This window comes from Amblyomma americanum, chromosome 3 (genome assembly GCF_052857255.1).
Source record: "Amblyomma americanum isolate KBUSLIRL-KWMA chromosome 3, ASM5285725v1, whole genome shotgun sequence".
Classification (NCBI taxonomy): Eukaryota; Metazoa; Arthropoda; class Arachnida; order Ixodida; family Ixodidae; genus Amblyomma; species Amblyomma americanum.
This window is the reverse complement of record NC_135499.1, coordinates 49069624-49087199: the sequence shown is the minus strand read 5'-3', so window position 1 is coordinate 49087199 and position 17576 is coordinate 49069624. Positions and strand designations below refer to the sequence as shown.

Genomic DNA, 17576 nt, shown 5'->3' with positions numbered 1-17576 from the left:
CCTCCGAATATCTCGTCCGGTGCTCTTACCAACTGAGCTACGGCGACGGCTGTCTAATCTGCTGCTTTCGTGGGTATTTATGTTTTGCGTGTAAGCGAACCTTGAGAGTGTTCACCAGCGCCACCCTCGTCCATAGCGGTGGACGTAGCACGTCCTGTAATACCGCAAGTGTGACGTAGAACGTCATCTAAGTTCGAGGGAGGAAACTGTGCGAGCGACCTCTTATGCTACCTATGGCATCAAGACTGCCAGAACCGAGAGCCCCGTTAAGCTATTAGCAGACAAGGCAAATGAAGTGAGGGGCTCGTTTGACAAACATATTAAGGAAGCCAACAGTCACCGAAAACAAGGTGCATAGGGGAATGCTTCTTGTTTTTTATATCCAGTGCCAAGCAATTACTTTTTTTGAAAATTGCTTATAAAGCAGCAGAAGAAACAACCATGCCGAATGTGGGATCCGAACCCACGACCTCCGAATATTGCGTCAGGTGCTCTTACCAACTTAGCTACGGCCACGGCTGTCTAATCTGCTGCTTTCGTGGATATTTGTGTTTTGCGTGTAAGCGAACCTTGAGAGTGTTCACAAGCGCCACCCTCGTCCATAGCGGTGGACGTAGCACGTCCTGTAATACCGCAAGTGTGACATAGAACGTCATCTAACGGCGAGGACGGAAACTGTGCGAGAGCCCTCTTATGCTACCTATGACATCAAGACTGCCAGAACCGAGACCCCCGTTAAGCTATTAGCAGACAAGGCAAATGAGGTGAGGGGCTCGTTTGACAAACATATTAAGGAAGCCAACAGTCACCGAAATCAAGGTGCATAGGGGAATGTTTCTTTTTTTATATCTAGTGCCAACCAATTAGCTTTTTTAAAGAAAATACATATAAAGCAGCAGAAAAACTACCATGCCACCGGTGGGTTCCGAACCCACGACCTCCGAAAAGCGCGTCCGGTGCTCTTACCAACTGAGCTATGGCGACGGCTATCTAATCTGCTGCTTTCGTGGGTATTTATGTTTTGCGTGTAAGCGAACCTTGAGAGTGTTCACCAGCGCCACCCTCGTCCATAGCGGTGGACGTAGCACGTCCTGTAATACCGCAAGTGTGACGTAGAACGTCATCTAACGGCGAGGGCGGAAACTGTGCGAGAGCCCTCTTATGCTACCTATGGCATCATGACTGCCAGAACCGAGACCCCATTTAAGCTATTAGCAGACAAGGCAAATGAAGTGAGGGGATCGTTTGACAAACGTATTAAGGAAACGAACAGTCACCGAAATCAAGGTGCATAGAGGAATGCTTCTTTTTTTATAGCTAGTGCCAATCAATTAGTTTAAAAAAAATTACTTGCAGCAGAAAAGACAACAATGACGCCGGTGGGATCGAACCCACGACCTCCGAATATCGCGTCCGGTGCTCTTACCAACTGAGCTACGGTGACGGCTGTCTAATCTCTTGTTTTCGTGGGTGTTTATGTTTTGCGTGTAAGCGAACCTTGAGAGTGTTCACCCGCGCCACCCTCGTCCATAGCGGTGGACTTCGCACATCCTGTAATACCGCAAGTGTGACGTAGAACGTCATCTAACGGCGAGGGCGGAAACTGTGCGAGAGCCCTCTTATGCTACCTATGGCATCAAGACTGCCAGAACCGAGAGCCCCGTTAAAGTATTAGCAGACAAGGCAAATGAAGTGAGGGGCTCGTTTGACAAACATATTAAGAATGCCAACAGTCACCAAAAACAAGGTGCTTAGGGGAATGCTTCTTGTTTTTTATATCCAGTGCCAAGCAATTAGTTTTTTGAAAATTGCTTAAAAAGCAGCAGAAGAAACAACCATGCCGAAGGTGGGATCCGAACCCACGACCTCTGAATATTGCGTCCGGTGCTCTTACAAACCTAGCTACGGCCACGGCTGTCTAATCTGCTGCTTTCTTGGGTATTTATGTTTTGCGTGCAAGCGAACCTTGAGAGTGTTCACCAGCGGCACCCTCGTCCATAGCGGTGGATGTAGCACGTCCTGTAATACCGCAAGTGTGACCTAGAACGTCATCTAACGGCGAGGGCGGAAACGGTGCGAGAGCCCTCTCATTCGACCTATGGCATCAAGACTGCCAGAACCGAGACTCCCGTTAAGCTATTAGCAGACAAGGCAAATGAAGTGAGGGGATCGTTTGACAAACATATTAAGGAAACCAACAGTCACCGAAATCAAGGTGCATAAGAGAATGCTTCTTTTTTTTATATCTAGAGTCAATCAATTAGTTTTTTAAAGAAAATACATATAAAGCTGCAGAAAAAACAACCATGCCACCGGTGGGATCCAAACCCACGACCTCCAAATATGGCGTCCGGTGCGCTTACCATCTGAGCTACAGCGACGGCTGTCTAATCTGCTGTTTTTTTGGGTATTTATGTTTTGCGTGTAAGCGAACCTTGAGAGTGTTCACCAGCGCCACCCTCGTCCATAGCGGTGGACGTAGCACGTCCTGTAATACCGCAAGTGTGACGTAGAACGTCATCTAACGGCGAGGGCGGAAACTGTGCGAGAGCCCTCTTATTCTACCTATGGCATCAAGACTGCCAGAACCAAGAGCCCCGTTAAGCTATTAGCAGACAAGGCAAATGAAGTGAGGGGCTCGTTTGACAAACATATTAAGGAAGCCAACAGTCACCGAAATCAAGGTGCATAAGAGAATGCTTCTTTTGTTTATATCTAGTGCCAATCAATTAGTTTTTAAAGCAAATACATATAAAGCAGCAGAAAAAACAACCATGCCACCGGTGGGATCCGAACCCACGACCTCCGAATAGCGCGTCCGGTGCGCTTACCATCTAAGCTACGGCGACGGCTGTCTAATCTGCTGCTTTCGTGGGTATTTATGTTTTGCGTGTAAGCGAACCTTGAGAGTGTTCACCAGGGCCACCCTCGTCCATAGCGGTGGACGTAGCACGTCCTGTAATACCGCAAGTGTGACGTAGAACGTCATCTAATGGCGAGGGAGGAAACTGTGCGAAAGCCCTCTTATGCTACCTATGGCATCAAGACAGCCAGAACCGAGACCCTCTCTAAGCTATTAGCAGACAAGGCAAATGAAGTGAGAGGATCGTTTGACAAACATATTAAGGAAGCCAACAGTCACCAAAATCAAGGTGCATAGGGGAATGCTTCTTTTTTTAAGCTAGTGCCAATCAATTAGTTTTTAAAAAAAAATACTTATAAAGCAGCAGAAAAAACAACCTTGCCACCGGTGGGATCCGAACCCACGACATCCGAAAAGCGCGTCCGGTGCTCTTACCAACTGAGCTATGGCGACGGCTATCTAATCTGCTGCTTTCGTGATTATTTATGTTTTGCGTGTAAGCGAACCCTGAGAGTGTTCACCAGTGCCACCCTCGTCCATAGCGGTGGACGTAGCACGTCCTGTAATACCGCAAGTGTGACGTCTAACGCCGAGAGCGGAAACTGTGCGAGAGCCCTCTTATGCTACCTATGGCATCAAGACTGCCAGAACCGAGACACCCGTTAAGCTATTAGCAGACAAGGCAAATGAGGTGAGGGGATCGTTTGACAAACATATTAAGGAAGCCAACAGTCACCAAAATCAAGGTGCATAAGAGAATGCTTCTTTTTTTATATCTAGTGCCAATCAATTCGTTTTTTAAAGAAAATACATATAAAGCTGCAGAAAAAAAAACCATGCCACCGGTGGGATCCGAACCCACGACCTCCGAATAGCGCGTCCGGTGCTCTTACCAACTGAGCTATGGCGACGGCTATCTAATCTGCTGCTTTCGTGATTATTTATGTTTTGCGTGTAAGCGAACCTTGAGAGTGTTCACCAGCACCACCCTCGTACATAGCGGTGGACGTAGCACGTCCTGTAATACCGCAAGTGCGACGTAGAACGTCATCTAACGGCGAGGGCGGAAACTGTGCGAGAGCCCTCTTATGCTACCTATGGCATCAAGACTGCCAGAACCGAGACCCCCTTTAAGCTATTAGCAGACAAGGCAAATGAAGTGAGGGGATCGTTTGACAAACATATTAAGGAAACCAACAGTCACCGAAATCAAGGTGCATAAGAGAATGCTTCTTTTTTTTATATCTAGTGCCAATCAATTAGTTTTTTAAAGAAAATACATATAAAGCAGCAGAAAAACAACCATGCCACCGGTTGGATCCGAACCCACGACCTCCGAATAGCGCGTCCGGTGCTCTTACCAACTGAGCTATGGCGACGGCTATCTAATCTGCTGCTTTCGTGATTATTTATGTTTTGCGTGTAAGCGAACCTTGAGAGTGTTCACCAGTGCCACCCTCGTCCATAGCGGTGGACGTAGCACGTCCTGTAATACCGCAAGTGTGACGTCTAACGGCGAGGGCGGAAACTGTGGGAGAGCCCTCTTATGCTTCCTATGGCATCAAGACTGCCAGAACCGAGACCCCCGTTAAGCTATTAGCAGACAAGGCAAATGAGGTGAGGGGCTCGTTTGACAAACATATTAAGGAAGCCAACAGTCACCAAAATCAAGGTGCATAGGGGAATGCTTCTTTTTATATCTAGTGCCAATCAATTAGTTTTTAAAGAAAATTACTTATAAATCTTGCAGAAAAAACAACCATGCCGCCGGTGGGATCCGAACCCACGACCTCCGAATATGGCGTCCGGTGCGCTTACCATCTGAGCTACGGCGACGGCTGTCTAATCTGCTGCTTTCGTGGGTATTTATGTTTTGCGTGTAAGCGAACCTTGAGAGTGTTCACCAGCGCCACCCTCGTCCATAGCGGTGGACGTAGCACGTCCTGTAATACCGCAAGTGTGACGTAGAACGTCATCTAACGGCGAGGGCGGAAACTGTGCGAGAGCCCTCTTATGCTTCCTATGGCATCAAGACTGCCAGAACCGAGACCCCCGTTAAGCTATTAGCAGACAAGGCAAATGAGGTGAGGGGCTCGTTTGACAAACATATTAAGGAAGCCAACAGTCACCGAAATCAAGGTGCATAGAGGAATGCTTCTTTTTTATATCTAATGCCAATCAATTATTTTTTAAAGAAAATTATTTATAAAGAAGCAGGAAAAACAACCATGCCGCCGGTGGGATCCGAACCCACGACCTCCTAATATGGCGTCCGGAGCGCTTACCATCTGAGCTACAGCGACGGCTGTCTAATCTGCTGCTTTCGTGGGTATTTATGTTTTGCGTGTAAGCGAACCTTGAGAGTGTTCACCAGCGCCACCCTCGTCCATAGCGGTGGACGTAGCACGTCCTGTAATACCGCAAGTGTGACGTAGAACGTCATCTAATGGCGAGGGAGGAAACTGTGCGAGAGACCTCTTATGCTACCTATGGCATCAAGACTGCCAGAACCAAGAGCCCCGTTAAGCTATTAGCAGACAAGGCAAATGAAGTGAGGGGCTCGTTTGACAAACATATTAAGGAAGCCAACAGTCACCGAAATCAAGGTGCATAAGAGAATGCTTCTTTTTTTATATCTAGTGCCAATCAATTTGTTTTTTAAAGAAAATACATATAAAGCAGCAGAAAAAACAACCATGCCACCGGTGGGATCCGAACCCACGACCTCCGAATAGCGCGTCCGGTGCGCTTACCATCTGAGCTACGGCGACGGCTGTCTAATCTGCTGCTTTCGTGGGTATTTATGTTTTGCGTGTAAGCGAACCTTGAGAGTGTTCACCAGCGCCACCCTCGTCCATAGCGGTGGACGTAGCACGTCCTGTAATACCGCAAGTGTGACGTAGAACGTCATCTAACGACGAGGGCGGAAACTGTGCGAAAGCCCTCTTATGCTACCTATGGCATCAAGACAGCCAGAACCGAGACCCTCTCTAAGCTATTAGCAGACAAGGCAAATGAAGTGAGAGGATCGTTTGACAAACATATTAAGGAAGCCAACAGTCACCAAAATCAAGGTGCATAGGGGAATGCTTCTTTTTATATCTAGTGCCAATCAATTAGTTTTTAAAGAAAATTACTTATAAATCTTGCAGAAAAAACAACCATGCCGCCGGTGGGATCCGAACCCACGACCTCCGAATATGGCGTCCGGTGCACTTACCATCTGAGCTACGGCGACGGCTGTATAATCTGCTGCTTTCGTGGGTATTTATGTTTTGCGTGTAAGCGAACCTTGAGAGTGTTCACCAGCGGCACCCTCGTCCATAGCGGTGGATGTAGCACGTCCTGTAATACCGCAAGTGTGACCTAGAACGTCATCTAACGGCGAGGGCGGAAACGGTGCGAGAGCCCTCTCATTCGACCTATGGCATCAAGACTGCCAGAACCGAGACCCCCTTTAAGCTATTAGCAGACAAGGCAAATGAAGTGAGGGGTTCGTTTGACAAACATATTAAGGAAACCAACAGTCACCGAAATCAAGGTGCATAGAGTAATGCTTCTTTTTTTATAGCTAGTGCCAATCAATTAGTTTTTTAAAGAAAATACTTATAAAGCAGCAGAAAAAACAACCTTGCCACCGGTGGGATCCGAACCCACGACCTCCGAAAAGCGCGTCCGGTGCTCTTACCAACTGAGCTATGGCGACGGCTATCTAATCTGCTGCTTTCGTGATTATTTATGTTTTGCGTGTAAGCGAACCCTGAGAGTGTTCACCAGTGCCACCCTCGTCCATAGCGGTGGACGCAGCACGTCCTGTAATACCGCAAGTGTGACGTCTAACGCCGAGAGCGGAAACTGTGCGAGAGCCCTCTTATGCTACCTATGGCATCAAGACTGCCAGAACCGAGACACCCGTTAAGCTATTAGCAGACAAGGCAAATGAGGTGAGGGGATCGTTTGACAAACATATTAAGGAAGCCAACAGTCACCAAAATCAAGGTGCATAAGAGAATGCTTCTTTTTTTATATCTAGTGCCAATCAATTCGTTTTTTAAAGAAAATACATATAAAGCTGCAGAAAAAAAAACCATGCCACCGGTTGGATCCGAACCCACGACCTCCGAATAGCGCGTCCGGTGCTCTTACCAACTGAGCTATGGCGACGGCTATCTAATCTGCTGCTTTCGTGATTATTTATGTTTTGCGTGTAAGCGAACCTTGAGAGTGTTCACCAGTGCCACCCTCGTCCATAGCGGTGGACGTAGCACGTCCTGTAATACCGCAAGTGTGACGTCTAACGGCGAGGGCGGAAACTGTGGGAGAGCCCTCTTATGCTTCCTATGGCATCAAGACTGCCAGAACCGAGACCCCCGTTAAGCTATTAGCAGACAAGGCAAATGAGGTGAGGGGCTCGTTTGACAAACATATTAAGGAAGCCAACAGTCACCGAAATCAAGGTGCATAGAGGAATGCTTCTTTTTTATATCTAATGCAAATCAATTATTTTTTAAAGAAAATTATTTATAAAGAAGCAGGAAAAACAACCATGCCGCCGGTGGGATCCGAACCCACGACCTCCGAATAGCGCGTCCGGTGCGCTTACCATCTGAGCTACGGCGACGGCTGTCTAATCTGCTGCTTTCGTGGGTATTTATGTTTTGCGTGTAAGCGAACCTTGAGAGTGTTCACTAGCGCCACCCTCGTCCATAGCGGTGGACGTAGCACGTCCTGTAATACCGCAAGTGTGACGTAGAACGTCATCTAACGGCGAGGGCGGAAACTGTGCGAAAGCCCTCTTATGCTACCTATGGCATCAAGACAGCCAGAACCGAGACCCTCTCTAAGCTATTAGCAGACAAGGCAAATGAAGTGAGAGGATCGTTTGACAAACATATTAAGGAAGCCAACAGTCACCAAAATCAAGGTGCATAGGGGAATGCTTCTTTTTATATCTAGTGCCAATCAATTAGTTTTTAAAGAAAATTACTTATAAATCTTGCAGAAAAAACAACCATGCCGCCGGTGGGATCCGAACCCACGACCTCCGAATATGGCGTCCGGTGCGCTTACCATCTGAGTTACGGCGACGGCTGTCTAATCTGCTGCTTTCGTGGGTATTTATGTTTTGCGTGTAAGCGAACCTTGAGAGTGTTCACCAGCGCCACCCTCGTCCATAGCGGTGGACGTAACACGTCCTGTAATACCGCAAGTGTGACGTAGAACGTCATCTAACGGCGAGGGCGGAAACTGTGCGAGAGCCCTCTTATGCTACCTATGGCATAAAGACTGCCAGAGCCGAGACCCCCTTTAAGCTATTAGCAGACAAGGCAAATGAAGTGAGGGGATCGTTTGACAAACATATTAAGGAAACCAACAGTCACCGAAATCAAGGTGCATAGAGGAATGCTTCTTTTTTTATAGCTAGTGCCAATCAATTAGTTTTTTAAAGAAAATACTTATAAAGCAGCAGAAAAAACAACCTTGCCACCGGTGGGATCCGAACCCACGACCTCCGAAAAGCGCGTCCGGTGCTCTTACCAACTGAGCTATGGCGACGGCTATCTAATCTGCTGCTTTCGTGATTATTTATGTTTTGCGTGTAAGCGAACCCTGAGAGTGTTCACCAGTGCCACCCTCGTCCATAGCGGTGGACGTAGCACGTCCTGTAATACCGCAAGTGTGACGTCTAACGCCGAGAGCGGAAACTGTGCGAGAGCCCTCTTATGCTACCTATGGCATCAAGACTGCCAGAACCGAGACACCCGTTAAGCTATTAGCAGACAAGGCAAATGAGGTGAGGGGATCGTTTGACAAACATATTAAGGAAGCCAACAGTCACCAAAATCAAGGTGCATAAGAGAATGCTTCTTTTTTTATATCTAGTGCCAATCAATTCGTTTTTTAAAGAAAATACATATAAAGCTGCAGAAAAAAAAACCATGCCACCGGTGGGATCCGAACCCACGACCTCCGAATAGCGCGTCCGGTGCTCTTACCAACTGAGCTATGGCGACGGCTATCTAATCTGCTGCTTTCGTGATTATTTATGTTTTGCGTGTAAGCGAACCTTGAGAGTGTTCACCAGCACCACCCTCGTACATAGCGGTGGACGTAGCACGTCCTGTAATACCGCAAGTGCGACGTAGAACGTCATCTAACGGCGAGGGCGGAAACTGTGCGAGAGCCCTCTTATGCTACCTATGGCATCAAGACTGCCAGAACCGAGACCCCCTTTAAGCTATTAGCAGACAAGGCAAATGAAGTGAGGGGATCGTTTGACAAACATATTAAGGAAACCAACAGTCACCGAAATCAAGGTGCATAAGAGAATGCTTCTTTTTTTTATATCTAGTGCCAATCAATTAGTTTTTTAAAGAAAATACATATAAAGCAGCAGAAAAAACAACCATGCCACCGGTTGGATCCGAACCCACGACCTCCGAATAGCGCGTCCGGTGCTCTTACCAACTGAGCTATGGCGACGGCTATCTAATCTGCTGCTTTCGTGATTATTTATGTTTTGCGTGTAAGCGAACCTTGAGAGTGTTCACCAGTGCCACCCTCGTCCATAGCGGTGGACGTAGCACGTCCTGTAATACCGCAAGTGTGACGTCTAACGGCGAGGGCGGAAACTGTGGGAGAGCCCTCTTATGCTTCCTATGGCATCAAGACTGCCAGAACCGAGACCCCCGTTAAGCTATTAGCAGACAAGGGAAATGAGGTGAGGGGCTCGTTTGACAAACATATTAAGGAAGCCAACAGTCACCGAAATCAAGGTGCATAGAGGAATGCTTCTTTTTTATATCTAATGCCAATCAATTATTTTTTAAAGAAAATTATTTATAAAGAAGCAAGAAAAACAACCCGGCCGCCGGTGGGATCCGAACCCACGACCTCCGAATATGGCGTCCGGTGCGCTTACCATCTGAGCTACAGCGACGGCTGTCTAATCTGCTGCTTTCGTGGGTATTTATGTTTTGCGTGTAAGCGAACCTTGAGAGTGTTCACCAGCGCCACCCTCGTCCATAGCGGTGGACGTAGCACGTCCTGTAATACCGCAAGTGTGACGTAGAACGTCATCTAATGGCGAGGGAGGAAACTCTGCGAGAGACCTCTTATGCTACCTATGGCATCAAGACTGCCAGAACCAAGAGCCCCGTTAAGCTATTGGCAGACAAGGCAAATGAAGTGAGGGGCTCGTTTGACAAACATATTAAGGAAGCCAACTGTCACCGAAATCAAGGTGCATAAGAGAATGCTTCTTTTTTTATATCTAGTGCCAATCAATTAGTTTTTAAAGAAAATACATATAAAGCAGCAGAAGAAACAACCATGCCACCGGTGGGATCCGAGCCCACGACCTCCGAATAGCGCGTCCGGTGCGCTAACCATCTGAGCTACGGCGACGGCTGTCTAATCTGCTGCTTTCGTGGGTATTTATGTTTTGCGTGTAAGCGAACCTTGAGAGTGTTCACTAGCGCCACCCTCGTCCATAGCGGTGGACGTAGCACGTCCTGTAATACCGCAAGTGTGACGTAGAACGTCATCTAACGGCGAGGGCGGAAACTGTGCGAAAGCCCTCTTATGCTACCTATGGCATAAAGACTGCCAGAACCGAGAGCCCCGTTAAAGTATTAGCAGACAAGGCAAATGAAGTGAGGGGGTCGTTTCACAAACATATTAAGGAAGCCAACAGTCACCAAAATCAAGGTGCATAGGGGAATGCTTCTTGTTATATCTAGTGCCAATCAATTAGTTTTTAAAGAAAATTACTTATAAATCAGCAGAATAAACAACCATTCCGAAGGTGGGATCCCACCCACGACCTCCGAATATCTCGTCCGGTTCTCTTACCAACTGAGCTACGGCGACGGCTGTCTAATCTGCTGCTTTCGTGGGTATTTATGTTTTGCGTGTAAGCGAACCTTGAGAGTGTTCACCAGCGCCACCCTCGTCCATAGCGGTGGGCGTAGCACGTCCTGTAATACCCGCAAGTGTGACGTAGAACGTCATCTAATGGCGAGGGAGGAAACTGTTCGAGAGACCTCTTATGCTACCTATGGCATCAAGACTGCCAGAACCGATACCCCCGTTAAGCTATTAGCAGACAAGGCAAATGAGGTGAGCGGCTCGTTTGACAAACATTTTAAGGAAGCCAACAGTCACTGAAATCAAGGTGCATAGAGGAATGCTTCTTTTTTATATCTAGTGCCAATCAATTAGTTTTTAAAGAAAATTATTTATAAAGCAGCAGGAAAAACAACCATGCCGCTGGTGGGATCCGAACCCACGACCTCCGAATATGGCGTCCAGTGCGTTTACCATCTGAGCTACGGCGACGGCTGTCTAATCTGCTACTTTCGTGGGTATTTATGTTTTGCGTGTAAGCGAACCTTGAGAGTGTTCACCAGCGCCACCCTCGTCCATAGCGGTGGAAGTAGCACGTCCTGTAATACCGCAAGTGTGACGTAGAACGTCATCTAACGGCGAGGGCGGAAACTGTGCGAGAGCCCTCTTATGCTACCTATGGCATCAAGACTGCCAGAACCGAGACCCTTTTTAAGCTATTAGCAGACAAGGCAAATGAAGTGAGGGGCTCGTTTGACAAACATATTAAGGAAACCAACAGTCACCGAAATCAAGGTGCATAGGGGAATGCTTCTTTTTTTGTATATAGTGCCAACCAATTAGTTTTTTAAAGAAAATTACTCACAAAGCAGCAGAAAAAAAAAACCATACCGAAGGTGGGATCCGAACCCACTACCTCCGAATATCGCGTCCGGTGCATTACCAACTGAGCTACGGCGATGGCTGTCTGATTTGCTGCTTTCTTGAGTATTTATGTTTTGCGTGCAAGCGAACCTTGACAGTGTTCACCAGCGGCACCCTCGTCCATAGCGGTGGATGTAGCACGTCCTGTAATACCGCAAGTGTGACGTAGAACGTCATCTAACGGCGAGGGCGGAAACGGTGCGAGAGCCCTCTCATTCGACCTATGGCATCAAGACTGCCAGAACCGAGACCCCCGTTAAGCTATTAGCAGACTAGGCAAATGAAGTGAGGGGATCGTTTGACAAACATATTAGGGAAGCCAACAGTCACCAAAATCAAGGTGCATAGGGGAATGCTTCTTTTTATATCTAGTGCCAATCAATTAGTTTTTTAAAGAAAAAACTTATAAATCAGCAGAAAAAACAACCATTCCGAAGGTGGGATCCCACCCACGACCTCCGAATATCTCGTCCGGTGCTCTTACCAACTGAGCTACGGCGACGGCTGTCTAATCCGCTGCTTTCGTGGGTATTTATGTTTTGCGTGTAAGCGAACCTTGAGAGTGTTCACCAGCGCCACCCTCGTCCATAGCGGTGGACGTAGCACGTCCTGTAATACCGCAAGTGTGATGTAGAATGTCATCTAAAGGCGAGGGCGGAAACTGTGCGAGACCCCTCTTTGCTACCTATGGCATCAAGACTGCCAGAACCGAGACCCTCTTTAAGCTATTAGCAGACAGGGCAAATGAAGTGAGGGGCTCGTTTGACAAACATATTAAGGAAACCAACAGTCACCGAAATCAATGTGCATAGGGGAATGCTTCTTTTTTTATATCTAGTGCCAATCAATTAGTTTTTAAAGAAAATTACTTATAAAGCAGCAGAAAAAACCATGCCGAAGGTTGGATCTGAACCCACGACCTCCGAATATCGCGTCCGGTGCTCTTACCAACTCAGCTATAGCGACGGCTATCTAATCTGCTGCTTTCGTGGGTATTTATGTTTTGCGTGTAAGCGAACCTTGAGAGTGTTCACCAGCGCCACCTTCGTCCATAGCGGTGGACGTATCACGTCCTGTAATACCGCAAGTGTGACGTCTAACGGCGAGGGCGGAAACTGTGCGAGAGCCCTCTTATGCTACCTATGGCATCAAGACTGCCAGAACCGAGACCCCCGTTAAGCTATTAGCAGACAAGGCAAATGAAGTGAAGGGCTCGTTTGACAAACATATTAAGGAAGCCAACAGTCACCGAAAACAAGGTGCATAGTGGAATGCTTCTTGTTTTTTATATCCAGAGCCAAGCAATTAGTGTTTTGAAAATTGCTTATAAAGCAGCAGAAGAAACAACCATGCCGAAGGTGGGATCCCAACCCACGACCTCCGAATATTGCGTCCGGTGCTCTTACCAACTTAGCTACGGCCACGGCTGTCTAATCTGCTGCTTTCGTGGATATTTATGTTTTGCGTGTAAGCGAACCTTGAGAGTGTTCACCAGTGCCACCCTCGTCCATAGCGGTGGACGTAGCACGTCCTGTAATACCGCAAGTGTGACGTAGAACGTCATCTAACGGCGAGGGTGGAAACTGTGCGAGAGCCCTCTTATGCTACCTATGGCATCAAGACTGCCAGAACCGAGACCCTTTTAAAGCTATTAGCAGACAAGGCAAATGAAGTGAGGGGCTCGTTTGACAAACATATTAAGGAAGCCAACAGTCACCGAAATCAATGTGCATAGGGGAATGCTTCTTTTTTTATATCTAGTGCCAATCAATTAGTTTTTAAAGAAAATTACTTATAAAGCAGCAGAAAAAACCATGCCGAAGGTTGGATCTGAACCCACGACCTCCGAATATCGCGTCCGGTGCTCTTACCAACTCAGCTATAGCGACGGCTATCTAATCTGCTGCTTTCGTGGGTATTTATGTTTTGCGTGTAAGAGAACCTTGAAAGTGTTCACCAGCGCCACCTTCGTCCATAGCGGTGGACGTATCACGTCCTGTAATACCGCAAGTGTGACGTCTAACGGCGAGGGCGGAAACTGTGCGAGAGCCCTCTTATGCTACCTATGGCATCAAGACTGCCAGAACCGAGACCCCCGTTAAGCTATTAGCAGACAAGGCAAATGAAGTGAAGGGCTCGTTTGACAAACATATTAAGGAAGCCAACAGTCACCGAAAACAAGGTGCATAGTGGAATGCTTCTTGTTTTTTATATCCAGTGCCAAGCAATTAGTGTTTTGAAAATTGCTTATAAAGCAGCAGAAGAAACAACCATGCCGAAGGTGGGATCCGAACCCACGACCTCCGAATATTGCGTCCGGTGCTCTTACCAACTTAGCTACGGCCACGGCTGTCTAATCTGCTGCTTTCGTGGATATTTATGTTTTGCGTGTAAGCGAACCTTGAGAGTGTTCACCAGTGCCACCCTCGTCCATAGCGGTGGACGTAGCACGTCCTGTAATACCGCAAGTGTGACGTAGAACGTCATCTAACGGCGAGGGTGGAAACTGTGCGAGAGCCCTCTTATGCTACCTATGGCATCAAGACTGCCAGAACCGAGACCCTTTTTAAGCTATTAGCAGACAAGGCAAATGAAGTGAGGGGCTCGTTTGACAAACATATTAAGGAAACCAACAGTCACCGAAATCAAGGTGCATAGGGGAATGCTTCTTTTTTTGTATCTAGTGCCAACCAATTAGTTTTTTAAAGAAAATTACTCACAAAGCAGCAGAAAAAAAAACCATGCCGAAGGTGGGATCCGAACCCACTACCTCCGAATATCGCGTCCGGTGCTTTACCAACTGAGCTACGGCGACGGCTGTCTGATTTGCTGCTTTCTTGAGTATTTATGTTTTGCGTGCAAGCGAACCCTGACAGTGTTCACCAGCGGCACCCTCGTCCATAGCGGTGGATGTAGCACGTCCTGTAATACCGCAAGTGTGACGTAGAACGTCATCTAACGGCGAGGGCGGAAACGGTGCGAGAGCCCTCTCATTCGACCTATGGCATCAAGACTGCCAGAACCGAGACCCCCGTTAAGCAATTAGCAGACAAGGCAAATGAAGTGAGGGGATCGTTTGACAAACATATTAAGGAAGCCAACAGTCACCAAAATCAAGGTGCATAGGGGAATGCTTCTTTTTATATCTAGTGCCAATCAATTAGTTTTCTAAAGAAAAAACTTATAAATCAGCAGAAAAAACAACCATTCCGAAGGTGGGATCCCACCCACGACCTCCGAATATCTCGTCCGGTGCTCTTACCAACTGAGCTACGGCGACGGCTGTCTAATCTGCTGCTTTCGTGGGTATTTATGTTTTGCGTGTAAGCGAACCTTGAGAGTGTTCACCAGCGCCACCCTCGTCCATAGCGGCGGACGTAGCACGTCCTGTAATACCGCAAGTGCGATGTAGAACGTCATCTAATGGCGAGGGAGGAAACTGTGCGAGAGACCTCTTAGGCTACCTATGGCATCAAGACTGCCAGAACCGAGAGCCCCGTTAAGCTATTAGCAGACAAGGCAAATGAAGTGAGGGGATCGTTTGACAAACATATTAAGGAAGCCAACAGTCACCAAAATCAAGGTGCATAGGGGAATGCTTCTTTTTATATCTACTGCCAATCAATTAGTTTTTAAAGAAAATTACTTATAAATCAGCAGAAAAACAACCATTCCGAAGGTGGGATCCCACCCACGACCTCCGAATATATCGTCCGGTGCTCTTACCAACTGAGCTACGGCGACGGCTGTCTAATCCGCTGCTTTCGTGGGTATTTATGTTTTGCGTGTAAGCGAACCTTGAGAGTGTTCACCAGCGCCACCCTCGTCCATAGCGGTGGACGTAGCACGTCCTGTAATACCGCAAATGTGATGTAGAATGTCATCTAAAGGCGAGGGCGGAAACTGTGCGAGAGCCCTCTTTGCTACCTATGGCATCAAGACTGCCAGAACCGAGACCCTCTTTAAGCTATTAGCAGACAGGGCAAATGAAGTGAGGGGCTCGTTTGACAAACTTATTAAGGAAACCAACAGTCACCGAAAACAAGGTGCTTAGGGGAATGCTTCTTGTTTCTTATATCCAGTGCCAAGCAATTAGTTTTTTGAAAATTGCTTATAAAGCAGCAGAAGAAACAACCATGCCGAAGGTGGGATCCGAACCCACGACCTCCGAATATTGCGTCCGGTGCTCTTACAAACCTAGCTACGGCCACGGCTGTCTAATCTGCTGCTTTCTTGGGTATTTATGTTTTGCGTGCAAGCGAACCTTGAGAGTGTTCACCAGTGGCACCCTCGTCCATAGCGGTGGATGTAGCACGTCCTGTAATACCGCAAGTGTGACCTAGAACGTCATCTAACGGCGAGGGCGGAAACGGTGCGAGAGCCCTCTTATGCTACCTATGGCATCAAGACTGCCAGAACCGAGACCCCCGTTAAGCTATTAGCAGACAAGGCAAATGAGGTGAGGGGCTCGTTTGACAAACATATTAAGGAAGCCAACAGTCAGCGAAATCAATGTGCATAGGGGAATGCTTCTTTTTTTATATCTAGTGCCAATTAATTAGTTTTTTAAAGAAAATTACTTATAAAGCAGCAGAAAAAACAACCATGCCACCGGTGGGATCCGAACCCACGACCTCCGAATATGGCGTCCGGTGCGCTTACCATCTGAGCTACGGCGACGGCTATCTAATCTGCTGCTATCGTGATTATTTATGTTTTGCGTGTAAGCGAACCTTGAGAGTGTTCACCAGTGCCACCCTCGTCTATAGCGGTAGACGTAGCACGTCCTGTAATACCGCTAGTGTGACGTCTAACGGCGAAGGCGGAATCTGTGCGAGAGCCCTCTTATGCTACCTATGGCATCAAGACTGCCAGAACCGATACCCCCGTTAAGCTATTAGCAGACAAGGCAAATGAGGTGAGCGGCTCGTTTGACAAACATTTTAAGGAAGCCAACAGTCACTGAAATCAAGGTGCATAGAGGAATGCTTCTTTTTTATATCTAGTGCCAATCAATTAGTTTTTAAAGAAAATTATTTATAAAGCAGCAGGAAAAACAACCATGCTGACGGTGGGATCCGAACCCACGACCTCCGAATATGGCGTCCAGTGCGCTTACCATCTGAGCTACGGCGACGGCTGTCTAATCTGCTACTTTCGTGGGTATTTATGTTTTGCGTGTAAGCGAACCTTGAGAGTGTTCACCAGCGCCACCCTCGTCCATAGCGGTGGACGTAGCACGTCCTGTAATACCGCAAGTGTGACGTAGAACGTCATCTAACGGCGAGGGCGGAAACTGTGCGAGAGCCCTCTTATGCTACCTATGGCATCAAGACTGCCAGAACCGATACCCTTTTTAAGCTATTAGCAGACAAGGCAAATGAAGTGAGGGGCTCGTTTGACATACATATTAAGGAAACCAACAGTCACCGAAATCAAGGTGCATAGGGGAATGCTTCTTTTTTTTGTATCTAGTGCCAACCAATTAGTTTTTTAAAGAAAATTACTCACAAAGCAGCAGAAAAAAAAACCATGCCGAAGGTGGGATCCGAACCCACTACCTCCGAATATCGCGTCCGGTGCATTACCAACTGAGCTACGGCGACGGCTGTCTGATTTGCTGCTTTCTTGAGTATTTATGTTTTGCGTGCAAGCGAACCTTGACAGTGTTCACCAGCGGCACCCTCGTCCATAGCGGTGGATGTAGCACGTCCTGTAATACCGCAAGTGTGACGTAGAACGTCATCTAACGGCGAGGGCGGAAACGGTGCGAGAGCCCTCTCATTCGACCTATGGCATCAAGACTGCCAGAACCGAGACCCCCGTTAAGCTATTAGCAGACAAGGCAAATGAAGTGAGGGGATCGTTTGACAAACATATTAAGGAAGCCAACAGTCACCAAAATCAAGGTGCATAGGGGAATGCTTCTTTTTATATCTAG

General features: G+C 47.4%; 2 non-coding genes across 2 annotated transcripts; both read right to left on the bottom strand.

Annotated features, from left to right (window-relative positions):
* Positions 1–3700: 3700 nt before the first annotated feature.
* TRNAA-CGC (transfer RNA alanine (anticodon CGC)) lies at positions 3701–3777 on the bottom strand. Its single transcript has one exon. It is a non-coding gene; the product is annotated as a tRNA-Ala (tRNA).
* A 5026-nt stretch (positions 3778–8803) lies between these two features.
* Positions 8804–8880, bottom strand: TRNAA-CGC (transfer RNA alanine (anticodon CGC)). Its single transcript has one exon. It is a non-coding gene; the product is annotated as a tRNA-Ala (tRNA).
* Between the last annotated feature and the right edge of the window lie 8696 nt (positions 8881–17576).